The sequence below is a fragment of the Arachis stenosperma genome, chromosome 4 (genome assembly GCF_014773155.1).
Source record: "Arachis stenosperma cultivar V10309 chromosome 4, arast.V10309.gnm1.PFL2, whole genome shotgun sequence".
NCBI classification, from domain to species: Eukaryota; Viridiplantae; Streptophyta; class Magnoliopsida; order Fabales; family Fabaceae; genus Arachis; species Arachis stenosperma.
Genome location: NC_080380.1, coordinates 64,878,789 through 64,887,654, shown reverse-complemented (window position 1 = coordinate 64,887,654; position 8,866 = coordinate 64,878,789). Strand labels below are relative to the sequence as shown.

General features: G+C 42.1%; 1 non-coding gene across 1 annotated transcript; it reads right to left on the bottom strand.

The window, feature by feature from the left end:
- Positions 1-7,503: 7,503 nt before the first annotated feature.
- Positions 7,504-7,610, bottom strand: LOC130978580 (small nucleolar RNA R71). Its single transcript, XR_009086203.1, has one exon. It is a non-coding gene; the product is annotated as a small nucleolar RNA R71 (small nucleolar RNA).
- Positions 7,611-8,866: the final 1,256 nt, after the last annotated feature.

Here is an 8,866-nt window from a genome sequence, read left to right as displayed (position 1 = left end):
TTTTTAAAATTAATGAGGGAAGAGAAAAACAACAAATTGACACTAAACTTAGAAATTTTAGATCAAAACAAAGAGAACAAACAAGAAAACTTTGAATGTCAAGATGAACACCAAGAACACTTTGAAGATCAAGATGAACACCAAGAACAAATTTTTGAAAAATTTTTAACTGAATAAAAGCACAAAAGACACGAAACTTAAATTTTTTAGAAAATCAAACACAAATTTTCGAAAACTTAAAGGAAAACACAAGGAAGACACCAAACTTAAAATATGAAACTAAAATCAAATAAAAGACTCTAAACCAACAAAAATAAAACAGTCCTAATCTAAGCAACAAGATAAACCGTCAGTTGTCCAAACTCGAATAATCCCCGGCAATGGCGCCAAAAACTTGGTGCACGAAATTGCAATCACACTTTTGCAATTCCGCACAACTAACGAGCAAGTGCACTGGGTCGTCCATGTAATACCTTACGTGAGTAAGGGTCGATCCCACGGAGATTGTCGGCTTGAAGCAAGCTATGGTTATCTTGTAACTCTTAGTCAGGATATCAATAATTATCAGGGTTGATTGTAAAAAGCAAAAGAACATGAAATAAGTACTTGTTTTGCAGTGATGGGGAACAGGTTGAGGTTTTGGAGATGCTTTATCTTTTGAATCTCTGCTTTCCTACTGTCTTCTTCTTCAAGCACGCAAGACTCCTTCCATGGCAAGCTGTATGTAGGGTTTCACCGTTGTCAATGGCTACCTCCCATCCTCTCAGTGAAAATGTTCAACGCGCTCTGTCACAGCACAGCTATTCATCTGTCGGTTCTCAATCAGGTTGGAATAGAATCCAGTGATTCTTTTGCGTCTGTCACTAACGCCCAGCCTTCAGGAGTTTGAAGCTCGTCACAGTCATTCAATCCTTGAATCCTACTTAGAATACCACAAACAAGGTTTAGACCTTCTGGATTCTCTTGAATGCCGCCATCAATTCTAGCTTATACCACGAAGATTCTGATTAAGGAATCCAAGAGATATCTACTCAATCTAGGGTAGAACGGAGGTGGTTGTCAGGCACACGTTCATAGGTGAGAATGATGATGAGTGTCACGGATCATCACATTCATCAGGTTTAGGAACAAGTGATATCTTAGAATAGAAGCAAGCATGATTGAATGAAAAAAAGTAGTAATTGCATTAATCGATCAAGACACAGCAGAGCTCCTCACCCCCAACCATGGGGTTTAGAGACTCATGCTGTAGAAGATACAATGAGAAATGTGTAAAGTGTCATGAGGTACAGATACCATATCAAAAGATTCTATTAATAGTGAACTAGTAACCTAGGGTATACAGAAATGAGTAAATGACGTAAAAATCCACTTTCGGGGTCCACTTGGTGTGTGCTTAGGCTGAGCATTGAAGCTTCCATGTGTAGAGACTTTTTCTGGAGTTAAACGCCAGCTTTTATGCCAGTTTGGGCATTTAACTCCAATTTTTGTGTCAGTTCCGGCGTTTAACGCCGGGATTTCTGAAGCTGATTTGCCACGCCGGTTTGGGCCATCAAATCTTGGGCAAAGTATGGACTATTATATATTGTTGGAAAGCCCAGGAGGTCTACTTTCCAACGCCGTTGAGAGCGCGCCAATTGGGCTTCTGTAGCTCCAGAAAATCCACTTCGAGTACAGGGAGGTCAGAATCCAATAGCATCTGCAGTCCTTTTCAGTCTCTGAATCAGATTTTTGCTCAGGTCCCTCAATTTCAGCCAGAAAATACCTGAAATCACAGAAAAACACACAAACTCATAGTAAAGTCCAGAAAAGTGAATTTTAACTAAAAACTAATAAAAATATGCTAAAAACTAACTAAAACATACTAAAAACATACTAAAAACAATGCCAAAAAGCGTATAAATTATCCGCTCATCACTTACGTTTTGGGGCGCGGTCTTCCATTTAGGCTCTTTTCGGGCTTTCCTGGTGATTTGACCGAGCTCTTTGAGAAGAGGTCGGATTGTCCTGACCTGAAGAGGTCGGTCGACTTTATCAGTAGAATATCCCAGGTCGGACAGCTCAACCCAGGGTTTGAACAGCAGCCAATAGTGCCTCATACTCAGCCTGGTTATTGGAAGCATGGAACTTGAACTTTATTGAGAGTTTGATTTGGGCTCCCTGATTACTTTCTATTATCACGCCTGCTCCACTCCCGGTTTTATTTGAAGAGCTGTCCACGTAAAGATTCCACTTTGTAGGGATTTCTGGGGTGTCAGTGTACTCTGCAATGAAGTCGGCCAGATACTGTGATTTGATTGCTGTCTGAGCTTAATATTAGAGGTCAATTTCGGACAACTCGACTGCCCACTGTAGGATTTTCCCTGCTAAATATGTTTTCTGTAGAATGCCTTTTATGGGCTGGTTGGTCCGAACCATGATGGTGTGAGCCTGAAAGTATAGACGAAGTCATCGAGAGGTTAATATGAGAGCGTAGGCGAACTTTTCTTTCTTTTGATAGTTCAGTTCGGACCCTTGTAGCACTTTGCTGATGAAGAATATAGGTTGCTGTCCACTTTCATCCTCTCATACTAGTGCCGAGGCTACTACCCAGCTTCCTACTTCTAAGTATAATATGGGTGCTTCTCCTGGGAAGCTAGCTTGCACTCTGATGTCCATTCGAAATTCTTTTCCTTCCTTAGTGTAGCATAGAAAGGGAGAGATCTTATGGTTGATCCAGCTAGAAACCTGGACAAGGCTGCCAGTCGCCCGTTGAGTTGTTACACTTCTTTGACACAGGTCGGGCTTTTCATGTTGAGTATGGCCTGGCACTTGTCCGGGTTTACTTCGATTCCTCTTTGTGTGAGCATGAATCCTAAGAATTTGCCAGCTTCTATGACGAATGTGCATTTCACAGGGTTAAGTCGCATGCCATGCTTTCTTATGGTATTGAACACTTGGGCGAGGTCAGACAGTAGTGATTCCTCGCTTGTGTCTTTACTAACATATCGTCCACGTATACCTCCATTAGTTTTCCAATGTGATATGCGAAGACTTTGTTCATTAACATTTGGTAGGTAGCTCCTGCATTTTTGAGTTCGAATGGCATGACGACGTAGCAATAATTCATTTTGGGTGTTAAGAATGAGGTTTTTTCTTGATCAGGTGGGTACATCAGGATTTGATTATATCTTGAATAGGCGTCCATAAATGAGAGGTACTTGTCTCCGGAGGAGGCGTCCACTAGAGTGTCAATGTTTGGGAGTGGATAAGGATCTTTTGGGCAAGCTTTGTTGAAGTCGGTGTAATCATTGCACATCCGCCACTTCCCATTTGACTTTTTTACCAAGACAACATTGGCTAGCCATAGTGGGTACTTGACTTCTCTAATGAATCCTGCCTCTAGTAGAGCTTGTACCTGTTCTTCCATAGCTTGGGATCTTTCTGGTCTGAGCTTTCTACACTTCTGTTGTACTGGCCGAGATCCTGGATATACTGCGGCCTTCCACGCGAAGAGGTCGTTATTATCTTTTAAGAACTGTATGAGGGACTTTTTTACTTCTCCCTTTAGGATTGCACCGATATTGGTCATTTTATCTGGGACATCTCCGATCTGGACTTTTTCTATCTCGCCTTTAGGCTGTGGATGGAGTTCCTCCCGACCTCAAAATCCCCCGAGTTCGATGGTGTGGATTTCCTCTCCTTTGACTCTAAGGTTCAGACTTTCACTATAACAGCGGCGTGCTATTTTTCTGGTCTTCTTTTATCGTAGCGATCCCTTCTGTAGTTGGGAACTTCATGCATAGATGTGGAGTTGAGACTACTGCCCCGAGCTGATTTAGCATTGTCCGACCTATTTAGGCATTATAGGTTGAGCTCACGTCGACCACAATGTAGTCTATGTTGAGTGTCCTTGACCGGTTTCCCTTTCCAAAGGTTGTGTGTAGCGAGATGTATCCAAGTGGTTGGATTCGAGTGTCTCCTAATCCGAATAAGCTGTTCGGATATGCTCGGACCTCTTTTTCTTCCAGCCTGAGTTTGTCGAAGGCGGTTTCGATCAAGATGTCAGCTGAGTTTCCTTGGTCCACCAGTGTGTGGTGGAGGTTAGTGTTGGCCAATATAATAGTGATGACCATGGGATCGTCATGTCCCGAGATGATGCCAGCTGCGTCCTCTTTAGTGAAAGTAATAGTACGGAGGTCGGGTGCTCCTTCTCCTCCCTCGACGTGATATACTTCTTTGAGGTGTCTTTTGCGAGACGATTTGGAGATTCCTCCTCCCGCAAATCCTCCATGTATCATGTGAACATTTCTCTCTGGGGTACGAGGTGATCGTTCTGTCCGTCCGACCTCTTTGTCTCTTCTTCTTTTTCTGGGCTCATCTATCTTACTAGTTAGGTATCGATCTAGTCTCCCTTCTCTTACCAATTTCTCTATGACATTCTTCAAGTCGAAGCACTCGTTGGTGGGATGTCCATATATTCGATGGTATTCGCAGTATTCTGTCCGATTTCCTCCACCCTTTTTGCTTTTAAGTGGGCGAGGTGGTGGGATTTTTTCAGTGTGGCATACTTCTCGGTATACTTCCACGAGAGACAGCTGGAGAGGGGTGTAATTGTGGTATTTCTTGATCTTCTCTCCATGCTAATCTTATTTTTTCTTGGACTTTTTATCCTTATCTGGGGAGGAGTAAAAGGATTCGGATTTCGAGTTCTCTCCTAGTCGAGAGCTTTCCTCTATGTTGATGTACTTTTCTGCTCGTTCTTGTACTTCATTCAGTGATGTGGGATGTTTCTTTGATATGGAATGACTAAAAGGCCCCTCTCGTAGGCCGTTGATGAGACCCATAATGGCTGCTTCAGTTGACAAATTTTGTATGTCCATACATGATTTGTTGAATCTTTCCATGTAGTTGCGAAGACTTCCCGATCTCCTTGCTTGACCCCTAACAAACTTGGGGCGTGTTTGGCTTTGTCCTTTTGGATGGAGAATCTAGCAAGGAACTTTACCACTAAGTCATCAAAGCTTGAGATGGACCTCGGGGGTGGGCTGTCGAACCACTTAATTGCCTTTTTGGTTAAGGTAGTCGGGAAGGCTTTGCATCAAATTGCATCCGAAGCATCGGTGAGATACATTCTGCTTCTAAAATTACTAAGATGATGACTTGGATCTGATGTGCTGTTTTATGGGGTCATGTCGGGAGCTTTGAAGTCTTTTAGGTCTTTGGCTTTCATAATCTCTTTGGTGAATGGGTCTTGATCCTTGTGGGGATTGTCCTCGTGATTGGATCGAGTAGTCTTTTTTAGATCTGCTTTAAGCTGTAAAAGTTTGTCTTCCAGCTCTTTGCGTCGCCTAGTTTCCCTTCTGAGGTCCTCCTCGGCTTCTCGTTGATACTTGGCCTCCTACTCGAGTCATTTGAGACGTTCTTGTTGAGCCTGAAGTGCCTCTAGGATTTCTGCATTTGGTGGACTCTTATCTTTGTTTGGTTGGGGAGTATATTTTGATGTGGCATTCGCGTTTTTGTGTGGCATCCTATTCTCTAGATCGGAGTCATGGTCGTTGTCATGGTTGTCCGCCATTGTAATGGGATGACTTCAAGGTTCCCCGACAATGGCGCCAATGTTCTGAGGGTTACCTGAAACTGTAGGTCGATCTCGGATGAGATCTTCTGTACTAGTCGGTGCTATTGAGTCCGACTTGATGATGGTGGCCGGAGCCGCTGTGTCCGACATTGTTGGACTTGGTGGTTGTGTTGATCCTTAGTCACTGGAGGGTGGTGGTACCTGCAAGGGACTCCGCTGCTTAAGTTAGCAATGGTATTAAACAGGTTTTTAGTAGAATCATAGTATATGTTATACCTGGGTATTCCAGTGTATTTATAATGGTGTAGAATGATCTCCCTTTGGGATAAGATAGTTATTTTATCTTATCTTTTAGTGAAGTTATCTTATCTTTAAAGGAACTGTCTTCATCTTTCTAGGCTTTGGGCCGCCTATAGATTTGGGTTGTGTTCCTCTTTTTGGGCCTTATTGGGCCTCCATAGCGGTTTGGATAACCTCTTTCGTAAAGAGGTCGGATAGTCTTGGTCTGAACATGTTGGTCGATTTGTCATCGATCAGCTCGGGTCGTACAGCTCGACCCTGGGTATGAATAAAAACTTATGCTCATTTAACTTACTCTCCGATGTGAGGGTTAATCAAGTGATATTAATCCATTCTAATTGTGATATTTGTAGTTCCAACAAGAAAATGACCCTTAGCTCATTCCAAGCCAAGACTCTTTTTATGCTTTAAATCTTCCATATACATTTACATTGGTTTTTTATATCCCTTACTTGTCTATATTGCAAAGTTAGTTCTTTAATTCCTTTATTAGTTCAACTATTACAATTTTGCATGTTCTTTTATCGCTTTATAAGTTTATCTCTTCGTTGAAAATCCCTTGATCACCACAACTGGAATTGTATACTCATTGGTCTCAAGTGTCCTTGGAAGACGACCCGGGAACTAAACACTCCCGGAATTGAAATTGGTCGTGAATAATAATATTCTTAGAATTATCAATTTGATCGATGCTCAATTGTTTGGTTTGGTCTATACTTGCAATTCCAATCCTATTTTTAGTGTGAAAATCCAAACCTAGCATATTGGGTCATCGCCACATCAACCTTTTGGCGCCGTTGCCGGGGATTCACGTTAAGTGCTATGAGTGCTATAATTTTGGTTGTTGTAAATCTGTGAATAATGTGAATATTTGATTTTGGTTTGCTACTTGGAACTAATTGTAGATATCACTTCTCTCTAGTTAGTCTTAATTGTTATTGATTGTTAAGTTGGTTCTTGTTTATTTGCCTATTCTTGTTTTGCTTTTCATAATTGCATGCTTTCATTGCTTCCTCAGTTGAATGACATGGTCGCTTCCAAACACGAAATAGAAAGAACTTTAACTTGTAATAGAAAGAAATTTAACTCATATTATGCGAGATCGGCGCCAGCTAGCATTTGTGAATAGTGAATCGGGCTTGCTTGAATAGCATACCAATTCACTATCACCATCAACCCGTGATCATCATTCTTCAATTAATGAGGAAACCTTATATTCATATGTGGGGAGTGCTGAAATCTCTTTGAGTGACTCAGGTGACACCACCATGGCGGATCCACCTCGTAGAATTAGCTTAAGGAAAGCTGGAGTTCCTGATATTAACTTGCAACCGATACAAATCCGGTATCCGGCTTTGGATCTGAGTTTTGAGCTCAAGACCGGCACGATAAATTTGCTCCCTAAATACAATGGACTGCTCGGAGAAGATCTTCTTAAGAATATTAAGGACTTTCAAGATGCATACTCTACTGCAAGAAGGCATGGAGCGAATGAAGTAGAAGTTTTGATGTTCGCTTTCCCTTTCTCCTTTTAGCGGAAATCAAAAGAATGGTTTTGAACTCAACCAGGAGATGTGATATCCAATTGGGACTTGCTACATAAGGAATTCCTGAAAAAGTTCTATCCACCTCAGAAGACAGATAAGCTGCGAAAGGAAATCTCTTACATTATGCAAAGAGATGGGGAAACTCTTTATGAGTACTGGGAGAGATTCAAGAAGTTGTAGGAAGCTTGCCCTCACCACCGTATTGACGAGTTGGTGCTTATTAGTTATTTTTGTCAAGGGATGAACCACCAAGACAAGCTTCTTCTAGATGCCGCAAGTGGAGGATCGCTCACCAAAAACAAGACCACCGCGGAAGCTTGGGAGATTATAGTGGACTTGGCGGACTCAACTCAACACTCAAGAGCAAGAAATCCATAACCAAAAGCTTTAAGTGAAATTTCTCCTTCCGGAGATGCCATTTTGACAAAGACCCTTGGTGAGATGACAATTTTGTTGAGACAAATCACCAAGGGCAATAAATTCCTCAAGCTTTGCTATCTCCTCCACCTCCACCCATAAGAATTGAAGGATCATCAAGATCATGTGGTATTTGCGCTCGCAACACCCATTACACCGATGAGTGCCCTCAACTCCAAGAGGACACTACATTGGCGGTAGCCAATCCATACCCACAAAGGTCCAACTATAATGAACGAGCTCCTCAACATGGAGGAAATTAAAACCAAGGATGGAGGGATAATTCTAATCAAAGGTAGAACCGAGCCCCTCAAGCTCAACCATACCCAAATGCACAAGCCTACTATCATCAACCTACCCAAGGTCAACCACAATACCAACAACACTACCAACAATCCTACCAATAACCACCACAATCTCAACCTCAAGGGAGGTATCAACATCCAAATAGTAGGTCTAACCCTCCTCAAGGTAACAAAGCCCTTCCTCCTAATCATCCTTACATGAATGACACACTCCAAACTTTTATGCAAGAGCAACAGCAGTTTCACGAGAAACAAGAAACATATATGGCTACTATAGCCGAAGCTCTCTCCCGTTTAACTCTTTCTCATCCGACTACACAAAATGCCCAACAAGCCTCAACTTCTAGGGGATTTACCTTCTCAACCCCAACCAAATCCTAGGGGAAGCATCAATAGTATCACCCTTAGGAATGGCACCAGGTTAGATGAGATTGGTGTTATGCCTACAAATTTGAGTGAGGAGACCCACAATGAAGAGGTAGGAAATGAAGTGGAAGTGATGAAGGATGAGGAAAAAAATGTTGCAAAAGGTGAGGAAGAACCACTCAAGGTCAAGGAGTCAAAAAGGAAGAATCCGCTTGAAGAGCCTATGCCAATTCCATTTCCCACTTTGGCTAAGAAGGCTAAGAAGCAAGAAGCAAGAATAACTTGACCCCAACGTGGTGGAAATCTTTAAAACTGTTAAAGTCACCGTCCCTCTCTTTCAAGCCATTCAACAAGTGCCCAAATATGCTATG